At 35.2% G+C, this 17275-nt stretch overlaps 1 protein-coding gene across 13 annotated transcripts in view; it reads left to right on the top strand.

Moving 5' to 3' along the window:
- Positions 1-17275, top strand: part of CHRM3 (cholinergic receptor muscarinic 3) — a 267267-nt gene that overhangs the window by 47056 nt on the left and 202936 nt on the right. The window lies entirely within an intron of this gene.

Genomic DNA, 17275 nt, shown 5'->3' with positions numbered 1-17275 from the left:
GTGATTCTGGAAGTGATCATTGCATGCATGGGGTTCATTGCTTACCTGAAAACAGCGAAGCCAAATCCCTGCCTTTTCTGGGACAGGGTTCGTGCAGTTTCTGCACAGTGCTAGGTGCAGCCTGACCCCTGAAATGCTTGGCCTTACTTCTTCTCCCTGAAGTTGCTTTCACTCTCTCCTCCAGCATTGTCAAATAGCACAGAGATAATTTTTTAAGTAACTAATTTCATTAGTTTTAGTGGGATAACTTAAATATGTAAAGCTAGGCAAAGTTGAATACTTTATTGAATCAGGGACTAGATTTTTCATAATCTTCTCTTTATTTTTAATCTCAGTGAGTCGGTCAGTCTCAGAAACCAGATGTCTTACTTTCAGAGCTCTGCACTTTGTCAATTGTGACCAGCCCATTTTTTTTTTTAACAACATTTATTTTCTCCCAATCCAAAAAAAAGAATGAGATTCTTGCTTTGTTAACACATCTTTTAAAGAAGGCATAAGTAATAAACCTACTGAATTAACAATAGCAGCTCACATTTGGAAGTTGCAAATTTCTGTAAATTTACAAATTTCTGTAAATTTAAATTTCTGTAGAGATAAGGACAACTAATTTTGGGCTCTCTTTTAAAGGTATCTTTGGCATATAAGGTTAAGTTACAATAAATGAGCGAGATGTTCAACATTGACCTGTATTTTGTGTATGCCAGGCCTTCTGGAATTACTGGAAAATTACATCAGGCTGAGTTAAGTTTTCTATAAAGTATTGAAGAAATGCTTCTTGAACTGGGAGAGTGAAAGATTCTTAAAGTCCATGTTCCTTGACCTAAGAGACATCGAAAATGTATTTACAGTTAAATGTCCTACAAATGGCATTATTTTCAATTATATAGAAGTTTTGGGTTTTTTCATCGTTTCCCAGAAATGTTTAGAAGGTTTTATATTAGCTTGCTAGCATTTTGAGGAGACACAAGTGTATTCTGGTGTAAAGTATATTTTTCGTTCACTTGTTGTAACATGCAACCCATACAATGTTATCATTCAGAATCCAATGACTCATTTGAAAATATTCTTCATATTTTCAGTTTTCTATTTCAACAAGGTTTGTTAGAAGTTCTTAAGAGTGAAGGAATGCTTGACTTTTACGTTAGATTTCATTAAGGCTGCCACAGTAAGTTGGCCAGTATTGCATAGCCACAATATTTGTATTTAGAAAAGGAAACATTGACTTCCTTTAATATGAGAACAAAAGGTGATTAATCTCAAGCGTTACAGTAGCCACTGGTCCACTTCTAGTCTTTAATGAGTTTATTATCCCAATGTTATTGGGAGGTCAAAAATCCTGACTGTATCTGCAAAAAGGATGTAAATTATGGAGACCATCATAAAAATAAAAATTTTAACCAAAGATAGATGCTTATAACCAATTTCAAGAGAAATTTGAAATTTTGAAATCAAAAACTATGTCATGAAGAATTATCATTTTATAGCATTTAATTTTTTGCCTCTTTAATCCTTAAGCAAGTGGTAAAACCCTGGCTGGTAATGTCTTAAATTGACTGAGCAAGTGGAAAAGAAAGAAGAAAGAAATGATTACCTACTAGGATTAATTGCAGGGTATTTTCTAAATTCTTTTTTTTTAAGCAATTCAGTGAAAGTTGTACTGTTTTTTTTATATTGTATTAGTTTCTTAACTGAGATACTGTGTTGTACCAGATCTTAATAAAAACAAATTTATGATTGTAATAAACTTAACCAAGTCTATAATCTTCTAAATCTAAACTTTACAAAATTAATGTTCCAAAAACTTATATTGGGAAACCATTATTTATGTTAAGTTCCATTACTGCTTTTGATTGTTAACACTTTCTGTTGTCTGACCAATTCATAATACCTGTAGTTATTTTTTGTTTGTGAATTAATCTTGCTAATTATTTCTAGCATAGCTTTCTTTCACTCTTCTGGAAGTGTTGCTGAATTCCAAGTGGCAGTTCAAGGGATAGAGCACTTGTTAGCCATATCTTATAATTTTTTTTTAAATAGCAATTTGAATTTGCAGATGAAAAGTACTGTATCTGCTGCTTAACATTCTACTTACATGTTATCTTACTAGCAAATACATATTAAATAAATTATGCCTAGCTTTGAACTGCATATTGGTAACTTATGCCATTTGTCTATTATTGTTTAAGTGCTAATATTATGTTAAAATTGTTTTATGTTTCTTCTGCATTGTGTAGAATCCTGGGTCTTGACAGTCTTGACAGTCATAGTTTTTTCAGTATGCATTTACAATATGTATATACTTCCTGGAGAAGTAGCCCATCACTGGAAACATATTTTTCCATTATAAATAAACTCTTTGATTACATTTGATACTTTTCAGTAGAACTAGTTTTACTCTTAAAATAAGACAGAACCATGCTCTTTCACATGTACATGAAGTCAAGATTGTAATAATTATTTTATCATTTTAATGTATTCTTTTTATAGCATTTCACAGATTTTTAGGAATAAATCATAACAAATTTTTCCCAGTATATATTTTATTAACTCATAAATACACCAGTTTCTTGTTATCTGTTTCCTCCTTAACTAGTTAAGTCTAAATTTTGTGGGAGAATGGAAAAATCTATCTTTTGTGCAACATGGATTCTTGCATGACATTTCTGATAAAAAGAGATTTGTTTTTATACATATTTCCAGATAATCACATACCTTTTTAAAAGTGTGTTCTGAGAAATAAGCCTGCTGTGTAATGTAACCTTTCATGTGCTATTTCTGTGAAGCACTTTAGAATTTTCTTGAGCTTAAAATACTCAATTCCATGTGCTGGCCTTTATCTACCTTTCCAGGGTTTTTGATGTCTGAGTATCAATGTATCTTTTCATGCATTTCTTCATTTTCTTTCTTTAGGTTTGAATATAGTTCTTTCCTATATCTCTAATTCATGCAATTCCTTTATGCCATTCCATGCCCTCTCATTTCAGTATGGATTTCTGCCAGATTCTTTTCAGTAGATTTGTTTCAAGGAACTGTGAATAATCAATAAATGAAATTAAATTGCTTTTAGAAAACTCTTTTCCATTTCTGAGTGCCTGTCCTCAATTCACATGATGTTCTAAACCAGATACTCTTGTTTACATATTAACTGTACAGTTCTTATTTGTATTTGGAATTCTAATAACTTTGTCATTGTCCCTTTTGTTGCCATTTGGAAGTTGTGCTGACAGGGCATATTCAGATACTGAATCTCCTGTCTTTAAAAACTATATTAAAGTCCATTGCAAGGTGTAATTATAATAATTTTGGCAGCTTTAGTCAATTTTTTCCTTTAATTTCTGTCTCCTAATAAAGCATAATTTAGAATAAGTGCCCTTTAATACTTCACTTGGTTTTTGTCAGAGATACTGCAGGTCAAGGCTGAAGTACGTAAAAGCTTGCTCAGCAGATAGCCACCATTTGTCTTATCACATTAAACTTGTCTTAATATATTTCTTGAGAACATTTAAAGTGAAAAAGAAACATTAGGCTAAACTCTTTGTGAGGAAAAATACAGTCACAAATCATCATTTTTTGCTATCATATATATTCCCAGAACCATGAAAAACAGCATATTTATTGACCTTTACTTGGTTCCTGTGCTTTCCCATTTTTGAACTAGATCCTTAAACTGTAATATTAAACTTCGTACCTCGTTTTGGTCCTTACATAGCCTGGTAATGACTGCGCTATTTCACATTGCTCATCTTATTCTGGACTTAAGTATAAAATAAAGATACCTTCTTAGAACATGACATAAAGAGCTTAACATTAATTAAGAAATCTGCTTTGGAATGCAGTAGTCTTGTTTGGATACCATCATCTTGGGTAAATGTGAAATGATTAGTCTGTATTGGCAATTCATTTAGCTTTGAAGCTTTATTATTCATTACACTTCTGTGTAATGAACCAGTTAAGCATGGCTTGTGTTATCTGAACTCACAAAGAAAGCAGATCAATCTTTTTATTTGTTATATGGTAGTTACTATTTTCTAATGATGTAAAGTATGATTATAGGTACCAGAAAATGCTGAAGCCAGCTGCAGCTGTTAATGCTGAAGACATCAAAGTCTTAGTAACACTCATATAACAGAGGCAAGTACTTAGTAATTTACAAAGAGAGAAAATAAAGAGCTGAGGGCTAGATGGCATTTTCCAGATCTGCTCTGTAAGAGATGTTGATTCCCACTCCCACATATGAGCTGATTACTAAAGGAAGAAGCGTTATAAACAGTGTGACAGAGTAAATTGCATCACTTGTCTTCCCAGTTAAAACACATAGGAAGGAAGTGACACCTGTGCAGAGGACACGCTTTTAATAGCTCCTCTGTTTTATCTCAGGTGGCAGCATCTAGTCAAGGGGTTCATTCTTGCATGTATTTAGCTTCTGAGCCCTGCTTTTTTTCAGCCCACCTGTCTTACCCCTCTCACTCAGATAGGCTGGAGTCCTTGACTTTTTATGCCATTCTGTCTTGTTTGAAGTATACATTTGGGATTTTTTGGGTGAAAGGGATTAGATTTTTTTTTTCCCTTATAAATTCCACAAGCTTTGCCCACATGATTCAGAAATTCCAGCATGTCTAAAGTAAAATACTATGTGATTTTCTTCTGTGACAGAAGCAACTAAAGACTTTCGTTACTTCTAGGTCTCAAATTAGCCTTTGGTTACACCAAATAGGTGTATTTAGACGACTAATATAAATTAAATGTGGATTTTCTCAACAATGAAATCTACTTGGTGACAAATATATTTCTCTGACAAAGGTCCTGCAACATCAAAAGAATGATCTAAATGGATGACTGTAAGTGGTCATTTTGAGAATATTACTCAAGAAAAGTAGTGTTAAATGGCTTTCTTGTTATAAACTTTATATTCTGGATATATTTTTCTCTTCCTACTAAATGAGGTATTTGGAACTGTGGCTGGCAACCTTAACCTTTCATTAACAAAACTTTTAACTGTTTATTTCCTTCCTGATTTTGCTTTTAATTTGAAGGAAAAATATTGATATTAGTAAATAAGTTGGCTACTGTCATTGTTATTTTAACTTACCTTGTCTTAGAACAGGTAACTTGTGCCTAAGTAACTCTTCTCATTTATTTGTAATGTAAAGGCTTTGTGGTCATTCTTGTAAGTATAGGAATATGTTATGATAGAGTAGAGCAGAACAAAACCCACAGATGTGGACTGTATTTTAAATGTGTGTTGGTTATCCGATCTTGAAGCCATGAAAAAACTGGAAACAGTGTGTGCCATGCAATTGACCCTTTTCCTCTCTCCCATCCACTACCAAGCCCTTGTCTCTTTAAGGAAGACACTGATATTTTAGAAGAACTTCTATAAAGCTAATGTGAAGAACTTGTTATTTGGTTACAAAAAAAGCAACAGAAAAGGAAGGATGTGTTAAGAAAACTACCGCAGATTAAGTAATTGTCATCTTATAATAAAATAATTCTGTAACTTGGGCTTGGTTCCTTCCTCTGCCTGAAAGGTATTTCCTCCCTGGGACAGTGCAGTGACTGCAAGGCTATAGGATATTTAGATGTTTTGAAAGGCTGATTACAGATGGCAGTCCTCTTAATTTCTCTAGATCATACTGTTTCCTTTTTATACACTTTTTTGCAAAGGGGGAAAAAGTTTTCTGGGTGTACAAGTGGGAGGAGCAGTTCCAGCCATGTTTGGGCAGGTGTTTTTTGTCTCCTGTGATGGTGAACGGAGACTAGATGTTCACACAAAGCCAATTTTTATCCCTCTTTCCTGGTGTCAGCACAAGCATTACAGCAGAAGTGTTCAGGGGCTTGGCAGGCAGTCCCTCTCTGGTTCTTCCACCATATGACCATGCTGCATGGTCACATCATGAGACACCCTGCCACCCCCCTCCCACGTTTTTTTTTTTTTAATGATATTTTCCCATTCAGAGAGCTTCTTAGTTATAATTCTAGCTTTGGTTCAGATTTTTGGTTCCTGACAAGCCCTAGTATTGACAGGGCTGGCAGCTTGCCTGTTCCCTATCCAGTGGTCACACCTGCAGGTGATCTTTGTGTCCTGGGGATGAGCCCTGCCCTTGCCTGGAGAAAGCCAGTGCTTTTCAGGTCACAGGAGTCACACATGGAGCCTGCTTTAAAGGTATTCAATGGCAGGACTTCATTCCAAAGTTTATGTTTTTTAAAGATGTTAACTGGGTGTCTCAGTCTTAAATGCTCTGGTGAGGCAGGGACACTGCAGGGTCACTAAATATTGTGAGGTTCTGGGCACCTATGAGTCCAGTGTTACTTACGAAAGGGATTTGCTGAAAACCACATAGATTAATTCATCTTGCCTTCAAAGTTGAGAAAATGTACTCTGAATTGTTATTGTTATTTTTAGTAGTAATAGCGGTATTGTTGTTATATTAAAGTAGATTATTACACAATCTCTGTTCAGATCTGCAGTTCAGGAAGTGTTGTGGCACTGTCACTGCAATAGATGATGCCTAGGAAAAAATGGCCCAAATGATTAAAGCAAATTATTATCAGAAACTTAGGGAGAAGGGATAGAGGAAAAAACAAACAAAAAATGCTATTTAGACTACAGTAATATACATTTGGACTGCAGTGTGTGGATACATTCCTTTACACAGCTGAGACAGACAAAAATTTTAATTTGGAGATACCAAAGCCAAAAATGGGATCAGTTACTTTTTCTTTTCCCAGAGAATGGGAAATCCATATTTTTTGCCATCCTGGTCGAATTGTTTTCTTTTACTAACTTCAAGCTGTATTTTTAATCTACAAATAATGCCAGAATTAATGGAATATTTATGTATAATCCCAGAATTAATTATGTCATCATTAAGAATTATCAGCAGTAAGAGATGTATGTGATAATCCGTGCTGGATTAAAATACATGCATCTGGACCATTCTGTAAGGGTGAATATGAAATCGGGTGCAGATATAATGCATCTAACCATTTTTGGCTGTTACGACGCTGTACAGACATGTGAAAATGAAGTTAGGTCAGAAGTATAATGGTGTTTGTAGAGACTGTGAGTTTAAGTCTGAATGTAGACACATTAATCATGTGCTGTTTCTTACTCTGTCCTCGTTGCATATGAAGAGGCTGGGCTTGACATAGGGTTTCACTTACACTGTTTGTTAGCATTCTACTTGTCAAGGGACCTACTTCTGAAAATGTTAGTTCTTAAATGTATTTCCAAAGCAACATTCTTTGCTTTTCTTTGAGAATACAAATTGATCAGGAGGCTGTACATGGTGCTTGTTTGCATTTTCCATTATAGACAGAAATTTTAACCACCCATAGAAATAAATGCTAAGTATTAAAAGATACTGCAGTTCTTATTTAGAGTCTTAGCAGGTACCGTAGCCATCTTTTTGCCTTCCTTGTTAGTTTTTTCTTCTCAGATGTGTGACATTTTGTTTTGCAGGAAGAGGGCTAATGGCTATTTAATTTCACCCTACGACCATCCAATACTATCTTATCCCTTTGAACTGGTTTCCACATTATTGTGTCCAAAAAATTATTTAGCTTTGAATAGTTGGGGTTTTTATTGGGTTTTTTTGTTTGTTTGTTTTGCTCCCTGCCCCTTCTCTTTTCTACCCTACCTCCACCTCCAAAAAAAAAAAAACAACCCACCATCATATCAAGTGATGCCCAAGCTCATGCCTGGCTCTGCTTTTCTATTGCTTTAGCAGTGATGCTGAGGCTCATACTTCAGGGGGAGGAGATGGGGAGCATGTATACTCACTGTTAAACTTCTGGCAGGTGTGACAGTCTTTCATTCTGGCCACCAAGGAGACTGGAGATTGTACAGTATCTGAGAAACTTACCTTGGAGAAAGTATTGTCAACACTAGAACAATTTTTCTAAATATCCATGCAAAAAATGCACCATTCTGGTTAGAAAGACTTGGACCCACTTATAGTTGTGTCTTGGAGTGCTGTAGAAAGGTGTGGCAGAACACCAAAAGGGGTTGGTTCTCCTTCTGTTTCCCTTCTGTGATTACACTCAGTGTCTTAGCACATCAATCTAGCAGAATTTCATCTGCAGGACGGGGCATATGTGTGAGTAAGAATTAGACTATTGTGTGATGCACTCTGTAAAACATATGATGTAATTTCAGTCTTACTATGCTTCAACTTCATAATTTGCAAAAGTTTTTTTCCTAGATACATTTCTGAAAGAGGCTTTTGACTCAGCTTTATTTATCTCCAAACTTGACTAAGTTATGTAATTTATTCAGGTGGTATTTAGTTCTGCCTAGTTTCTGTCATTTTCATACAAGCTACCTTTATCTTCATTTTTAAAATTAAATAAGGAAAACAAAATCTCTGAACAAGATGATTTCCAATTTCAATTTGGTACTTCTGCTTCACATTCTTAGTTAAGACTCTGTTTTTAGTTTTCCTGTGTTGCCTTTTTGCTTTACCAAAAGAAAAGGCTTGCCTCACTGCAATTTGCTAGCACACCTCTACGGACTGAGTTATTTGAAAGACAATTTGTGAGATGTGGTACCGTGTGCTGAATTCCGACCAGCGAGCTCTGTCCTGTCTCCATCAGGAGAGGCAGCAGCCTGCTCCCAGTCAGTGCCTGTGAAAAGCCATCCCCCAGGGAGATGGCCTGGAATGTGTGCCTGGTCCTCTGCTGGGGGCTGGGGACCTGGCAAGGAGCTGGTGGCCTGGCAGCCTTTCCTGCAAGAGTTGAAAAATTTCTGTTCCAGTATGCTAAAATGTAGTTGCCAGCCCTCTCCCGTGGAGCACAAATGTGTAAACAGTTATCCTGTTTATATCCTGAAAATAGTACTTCTGCCTCTGCATAGTAGAGTTCTTTCAGTTTGCCTTCAGAAACTTTTTTCCACTACTTTTGTGCTTCTCTGTGATTCTGTTCACAGCGATGTGTCTGCTCCAATCTACTTATTTGATGTGTAGAGCTTAATTAATTCAATTTCCTAGTGAAATTTCTTGCCAAATATAACTTGAAAACACATTTGTTCTTTACCTTTCATGTTAATACTTCTTCCTGGCTCTAATCTATTATTTAATTCTGTGATTTTATTATGTAGAACTTCAGATCATGCTGAAGTACAATTTTTGAAGGTTAGTGTATAGATATGTCCACTGTTTAAAGCTATTTAAAAATTTTCTGAAAGGAAAGAAGAAATATATCTTGAAATTGGAAGATTGAGGCTAAATATTTTGTTTTGAATATCTGATGTGAGAAATCTTTGCCAGTTTTGAAGGCAGGAGTCTGAAAAGAACCTGGCATTATCAGGAGCTGTCTTTCTACAGAATGAAAAAAGTTATGGGGAAAAAAAGAATGGGGGAAGAAGGCATAATTTTTTATTGAATAGTTAATAATAAAAAAGGGAAAAAAGCAAAGACACTATTTCTGGCTCCTTGCCCCTGGTTTTCCATAAATACCATAAAACTGATGAGAAATCCACACAGTTGTGATTTCCTGGACCTGTGTCCTTCGCAGCACATAGCAAAAATAACTCAAAAAGTCTGATTTTGTATATGCAAAGTAACTTCTGCATAAAGCAGAAGAGAGAAGTGAACACTGGTAAATAAAGATTAGTACTTGGCTTTGAGCCAATACTCCTGAAAGCACCATTTGCCTGATCCCTCTGGGATCAATTGTTAATGCTGTCCTAAAGCAATGGCAAAATATCAATTTAGTCCTAGAATTCTTCAAACCACAGCAAGGTCTCCTTCCAGAAGGAGTTAGAGCTGGCTGAATTCCATTCTTGCAGTTTCTGTGTATCAGAATAGATTGGTGTTCTTCACAAATAAGTCCCTTGTTTTAGGAAAGTGCCAGCAAATGGCATTTTTCCTATGTATATATTAATTCTGGATATCTGTTGACTTGATTGACTTTAAACATCAGGACTGAGGAAAAGAGTAATTTACAATACCTGCTTAGGACATAATTATAGAAAGTGGTACCTGGGTTCCTCAAAGGCAGGGAGTAAAAAAACACGGTTACAGTCCTCCGTGAGAGATGATTTTTTAGCAGCACTCCTGGTACATCTGTGTGCACTGTGTTCTGCCAAGTGAAAATAATTGAGCTAACTTGGAATAAGCAGTGCCTTGTCAGATGTGAGCTCTGCTCAGGTTAAATGTTGCCTCTCAGCGGTGCTAATTGGAGAGTTGTGCTAATATTAACTAAACTGCCTTTTTTCACATCAGTGACCTTGCACTTTTCATTCAGCTCAGTTTCTGTGAATTTTGATCTTTGGATGTCCATACAGTTCAGGATATTTTCTAGTTACTACTCTGTAAGAAAAATTGAGCATTATGTTCTCTGAAATTTTTATGTCATTAAAAGCATGTACATATGCATGGCTTAATTTTTGAAAAATGCAACAGTGTTGCATGCCTGAAAGTAAACCAAACAAAGAAACAAACCCCTCTTACCCTTAGGGGATTTCTTATTTTGTATTTCTTTGTATCATCTTCAAATCCTGATTTTAAATGTGTCTTTTTGACCAGAGTGAGGAACAGAGTCTGAGTCTAATGAGTCTTCATGTGGTAGAAATAACAAGAGAGAATAAAATTTATAGTTTTACATACTATATTTTCTGGAAAATGTGTTGTTATATATTTGACTGTATAAAGCTGCAATATTTTGGTATTACACTGAATTTTTAATATGTTTTGTTAATCCTGGATTTAGCAAGACCAAAGACTAAAACTGTCCTCCTCAAGAAGATCCACAACACCATGAAAACATAAATTATTTTCTATGTGGATTTGTGCAAACTTCCTTAGAAAAGTAGATTAAAAAGCTGAGGGTTTTATCCTTTTCAATTATATATTTATTTTCATTGTTCAGTAACTTGCTATAGCTGTATTTCTGCACAGATGCGAAATAATTCTTTCACAATTTTTATTTGTGGTAGGTTCAATCAGATTTGCCTTGTAGCCATAACTTCAGAGGAGCCAATCAATTTTTCCTTTCTCAAAATTTGCATTTAGTTTTAGCCCTTAGTGTTAAGAAAAGTCAATGGACAGTTCCAGATAGCAGGATTTGATGCAGTGGTGCAGCTGAGGATTTACCTATCTGATATTCTGATGTTAAAGTAGTGAAAGATCACTTCTTAACTAAGCCATGTGTTAATGGCATTCTAACTTAACTAAGGCATGTGTTTAAGTGGCATCCTACACATGGTAATTAGCAGCATATCCCTCAAAAATGGTTTGTGGCTGAGACAGTGTAGGTTGTCTAAAAATCCTTTGTCAGCATGGGGGAATTATGATTAGGTCCCATGATGATCTTCATGTGTTGTTAAATTATAGGGTCAGAGAACTTTTTTTTTTTCAGAATTTACTTGTCTGTCATGGTCCAAAGTTGTTCAGGGACAGGCTCCTTGGAGGAGCAGAGGAAATCTGATATTTTGTAGTACAGTGTTGTAGTGGGCAAAGTACAACTTCTGAGTGTGGTGCAAGACCATATGTTAGGTAAACTGGAGATATTAACAAAAAGATACCTCAGGTGTGTCTTTGATGTACTGAGGAGTGAGAGAGCAATATATTCAGCAGCAAGAAGTAAAAGACAGACTTAAAGCAAGATAATTATTTTCCTAAAAGTAGTAGAGAGGTGTGATCACACCTGTGCTTGTAGAAAAGAATCCTTCATCCTAGAGGTTGTTTGGGAGAATCAATGATGGCTCAGCTGTGCTGTGTTGTAGGGGGGGCCCAATAACAATACTTGGCGTTCATCCTCTGGGAAGATACATGATGATGACCCTAATAGCTTAAGCCAGACCATAAAAGGATGGTAGATCATAAGTCTGTCTTTCCAAAAGCTGTGTTATTGGCACACTAATTTATGGTGTGTAGCGTTATCTAATGGTTCTGTTCATAAATGCAAGTCTTTATTACAGTTTCAGTAGCTTCATCATTTTAGACACTAGCTTCTGCCTCTCTTTGATGCAGCCAGATAATCTAAATTACATCATTAGCAGGAGAAAATGTTTTCATGCCAAAACCTTTTGCTGAGCAGCATCTCTTATATCACCCTTCTATTTTACTGCTGTTCTGGGTGACATTTCTGTATGTATTTCTGCTGAATCTTACTGGCTTTTTTACCTTTGTAATGGCTTACCATTCAATTAAGCTAGTTGGCTGAGTATAAAAAGAATGAGCAATGATTTGGGTGCTATCTATACGTAAGGTAAAAATATTTTTATCTTAATTCACTAAAGCAGATATTTAGGTTCATATTAAGAGTGAGGGCAGTGTGGATGGGAAGGGCTGTGGAAACTGGTTTGGCTGACACTAGGGAATGAAATTATTATCCCTCTTCATAGGAGAACAGTTCCTGTAAAGACTACCATTTGGACAACTTATGTATGTATTTTTATAATTTATTTCTTTTGGAGGATGAGGGGAAAATTCTTGAAATACTTTATTTACTGAAGATGCAAGTATATAGTATTAAAATGTCTAAAGCTGCTGAAATGCTCAACTTGATGAGGAGAAAGTGGTATTTAAAATCAGGCTTGGCATTGCTCAGTGGATTTTGCAGGTTTCACCTTCCTGAGTTCAGGCCTGGTTTAGTGCTGCCTTTGTCACATAATGTTTCCCTTAATCAGCCCTGCAAGGACTGGGCCAGTGTGGGAATGCCTCTTCAAAATAAAATTTTTATAGAGATAGTAGATCTCTAAAGCTAATCAGTGTAAAAAAGTTCTGGTTGATTTTTTTTTTTTTATTTCTTTGTTTTGTTTCAGTTTGGCTTAATAAATGTTAACTAATATTTATCATAGGAATGAAATCTAAGTTCTCTTCTGAAAGATTTTTCAGTTACTGTGCCATGGTTATATGCACACCTGAGAGATAACTGAAGAGTCATAAGATTGTGGTAAAATTATTTTAATGAGAGGAGAAGAAAAAACAGGAAAAATTATTGCCTGTAATGTTTATATCAATTTGTCCAATGAAGCAGTACTTTTTTATTCCTACATAACTACTTTTAAGAGGCTCTTCTGTATTTAAAATAACATTTATTTTTAAAAGAATGCTAAGTATTAGCCTTTGTTAACATAAGCAATGTTTTCCATCTTTTTGAAATAGTAAAATACTGTAATAGTGCTGTTTAGTGTTTAGCATTTACTTTCTTGAATTAATATAGCTACTTTGAAAGGCTTGGTAATTACCCTTACTTGCAAATGGAAGTTCAGACAAAGATGGTTCATAAATCTTAACATATACATAGAAGGACAGCAATTGTTCATGTGCCAGGGGAACTAGGAATAATTTATTTTCCAAGAATCTACCCTATGCATTCAGTTAAACCCATTCTATATGGAATTTAAACTAGAAAGGTTCTAGAAGACCTGTATACCAAGATAAGACAATCTTTTAATTGTTGGAGAAGGAACAAAGATCATTGAATCACAAAGGTTAAGCGTTGTGAAGATTTACAGGAGAGTGTTTGCTCTGGTTAATAAAATGAAAGTTGAGCACTAGGCACAATGTTATCAATTTCATGAAACAGCAATTGCAGTAGGTTGACAAAGCTAAAAGGACTTAATAAAGTTAAAGGAAAACAAGTTGGAAGGATGGGGCAAACTCATCCACACACAACTTTGATGTTGAATATTATTTCCCAGTGAGAGTGTTCAAAGCCAACAGCCTTGGGACTAAATTGCTTAAGCCTCATTCTGTGTCAACTCTGCTTTTATTTTTTTTTTTCCCCTCGAGGAACAATCTGGGCTTTGCAAAATAAGTCGGCTTAAAATAATTGGTTATGTTACAATTATTAAATATATATATTAAATACATTATATATATAATATGATCTATAATATTTAATACTATATATTAATATTTAGCATTGTACCTTTAATAAATATTTAATATTTAATATTTAATATTTCAATATTTAAGATTTAATAAATATTAAATAGTCAATGTAGTATTATATATTATATTTAATATTGGAAATATATATTTAATATATATTTTAAATATATATATATTAACATAATCGGTTATAAGCATATTAGAATCCAGACAGCTCTAAGGAGCCCAGGTATCTTAGAAATCTGGCTGCTTAGGTGGATTGACCAATGGTAATTTTAGATGCTTTGCTTTAGTTATAGCAGGCAGATTCCTTGTTCATATAATTCTACATTGATGAAATCTAGTAACAGGTAAAAAATTTAAAACTGTCTTTTCCAGGTTTTATATATATATATATATATGATATCTTTTTATTTGAATGAAATAAAAATTGAATTGCTAATGACGCCTGGATATTTTCTTTGTCATTGAGAGATCTGCTTTTGGGTCTGTACCTTTTCCTCTTCCACAAATATAGTCATGCAGCAGGATTTGTTTAATGGTATTTTCAGTTTTCTCCACTGCACAATGAAGTGGTTTATGGTTTGAAAGCAGAGGACACAGTTTCATACCTCTAGCTCCTCTTCAAATGTAACTAGAACAAAAATTACAATGAAGCTTATTTAAGTCTGGGTAAACCACTTTCTTTAAGGAACAAGAATATATCCATGGCTGCTTCCATGGCTTCAGCTTTTGTCTTTTAACAAAAAAATAATTTTGTTGTGCTCCTATATTTGATCCCTCAGTGGTTGCATATACATTAGTGTTCTTCTCATCAGTGGTGTGCTTATAACACGAAGCCCCTGTGGGTCCCTACTTACTGCATGTTGCTTTGTTATGTGGTTTGACAATCATGACCTGGCTTCTCAGAGGAAGTTATAACAGAAATCCCATTTCGAATCCATACCAGTGGAGTTTGTCCTGATCTCTTTTCTACACAGGGAGATTACATTACTTTGATTATAAAATTGTTTGAAATTTTACGTCAAGCTTAATATTGTTTTTGAGGCAGATAGAAAACATAGAGCCTGGTGCTTCATAATTTTTTGTTCCCCACTCTTGGTAGTTTACCTTTAAATTAATATTTAAATTAATTGCCTTTTTCCTGCTTGGTGATTTTGGTGGTTTTCTTTTTGTTTTTTAAACATTTTCCCATGGCTGAGTTTTGGGGTAGTGCCTCTGTGGGAAATACTTGTAAAGAGAATGAGTTTGCTCTAAAATTCACAATGGTAAAGACAAATATTGAATTTTAAACTTTTTAATCTTTAAAAAGTATCCATAAATAGTTGGGTTGTTTAAAACTATTCTAAAGGAAAATTATTTTTTTCTGCCTGTGTATTTTCAGAATTGGAATCTAAGATTTCAATTTATACTGTTTCAGAAACAACAGTCTTTTAAAAGTAGTTTTTGGTTAATTAAAATGTGTACTTGAAAATTAATTGGTAGGGTAATTGTAGAAGTAAAATGATAATACAGGCATAAAATAAATCCTTTAAGAAAATATTACAAGCATCTTTCATTTGATTTATGAAAGGAATTGAAATATGCTGCAGTATTATTCTCAACACTGATTATATCTAATGGGCAATTAATTTAAGCTTATTTAAGAAAGTGCAGGGAAGAAACAAAAGGGCTGGGCTATCATTAAGAGAGGATGTGAATGTCAACCATGGTGGATCAGAAATGAGTCAGCAATTTGTCTTTTAAAAGCAGATGTCTGATGTGATCTACAGCTTTAAAATGCTTGGAGCTGACACTTGATGTAATGGATTATTGCTAGTGCTTGTTGAAAACCAAAAATACTGCTTTTTAGAAAGCACTTTAAAATTTGTGGTTTTGTTCCAATAAGGAAACAAAAACTGAGGAGTCTCCATTTTGTCTTAATAGAAGAGTAGATGGAGGTACATGCTTTCTCTTTTCTCCTTCTCCCTTACATCTGTGCAGGGGGATGCAGGGTTCTGGTGGGCATGCCCAGCTTTAGTTAAATCCTTTTTCTGGATTTTGTGTGGTGCCTCTCTCTCTTTCCTGCTTTTCAAACCTATGTGCTTGATTTTTGAGAAACTTTTTTCATGAAAATATGAGCACGAGGAGGATTTCCAGTAAAGAATATAAGAGTTAAAAAATTTCCTCTTAGCCGTAGTGTCATGTTATTAAGTCATGTGCTTCCTATTCTGGTCTGTGTTGTATTGGTGTAGTTTGTGGTTTATGTGAATTACAAATTTCAGAGCCTTCCTACAGTTCCTAGCAGACAAATATCTATGTCAAGAAAAGAAAATGTCATTTTAAAGAAGGTTCTGTTGGGAATTAGTGGATATGAGTATGGTGTTTGTTTGTTGTTGCTTTTTGGGGTTTTTTGGGGGAGTTTTGTTTGTTTTTGTTTTGGGGTTTTCTTTTGGACTTATGCCTGTCTTTGTCTTCTCTTCTATCCCTTGCTGCACTTTGGGCAGAAGAAGCCCTTAGAAGCCTTCCCCAGTTACCAAAGCAGGAGAGGGCATGACTTTAACACATTGGACAGACTGAGCTAGTATTATAAAACAAGCAAATTCAAGTGCATTTTGGGATATTATACACATCTAAACACAATCAATCAAAAATAAAATAAAACTAGGATTTCCAAATAGATTGCAAATGTGTGTTTGACAGGTGATGTTGTTTATAAACAAATAAATTAGTTTGTGTAGGGGAGGAGATGGAGAACATCCATAGTGTTTTTTTCAGAAAGGACATCTAATGTAAGGACCGCCTTGTCACCAGAGGATGTGGGCAGCGTCTGTGCAGCAGTGCTCTGTGCATCTGTTATGCTTCAGCTGCTGTAAACTGATGGTGAAATGTCACTGTCAAGGGGAATGGTCCTTCCAGTCCCCACCAGTCTGCTCTCTGTTGAGTGGTGGCATTTTCTAGCACATGAGTAAGTCTTTGGGCAATGGCTGATTTAATAGCTTATGCTTTTAGGGCTCTTACCTGTTGTGGCTTATGCCAGAAGGGAAGCATCCTTTCTTTCAATAAGGATTGCAAGCTTATCTCTCTTTCCTCCACAAATGTCTTTGCTTATGTTTCTCAGACATCTCCTCGAGTGATTTCTGACTGGCTCCTTTTTGTCTGCAGCTTGCTCGTTCTGTTTTTCCCATTATAGACATGGAGTATCAACGTGCTGTACTAAATGTATTTAGTGACAATATCCCCTCTGTATGGCCAGCTGGCCTTTCCTGTGTCATAGAGGCACCACATGATTATTGTTAAAGCAGTCCCTCGCTCAGGCTTCTTGTATGGCTTCTTCTGCTCTCCCTGTCAGAGGCTTCTCCAGTTCTCTTTCAGGGTAGACCTAGTATGATGATAGCACAGACCTAGCCTTGCACTGTACAGTTGAGAAAAGCCACCTGGAGGCACCATAAGTT

The sequence above is a fragment of the Lonchura striata genome, chromosome 3, assembly GCF_050655825.1.
Source record: "Lonchura striata isolate lonStrDom1 chromosome 3, ASM5065582v1, whole genome shotgun sequence".
In the NCBI taxonomy this organism is placed as follows: domain Eukaryota; kingdom Metazoa; phylum Chordata; class Aves; order Passeriformes; family Estrildidae; genus Lonchura; species Lonchura striata.
Note: the sequence above shows the minus strand (reverse complement) of the source record. Positions and strands in the feature narration are given on the sequence as shown.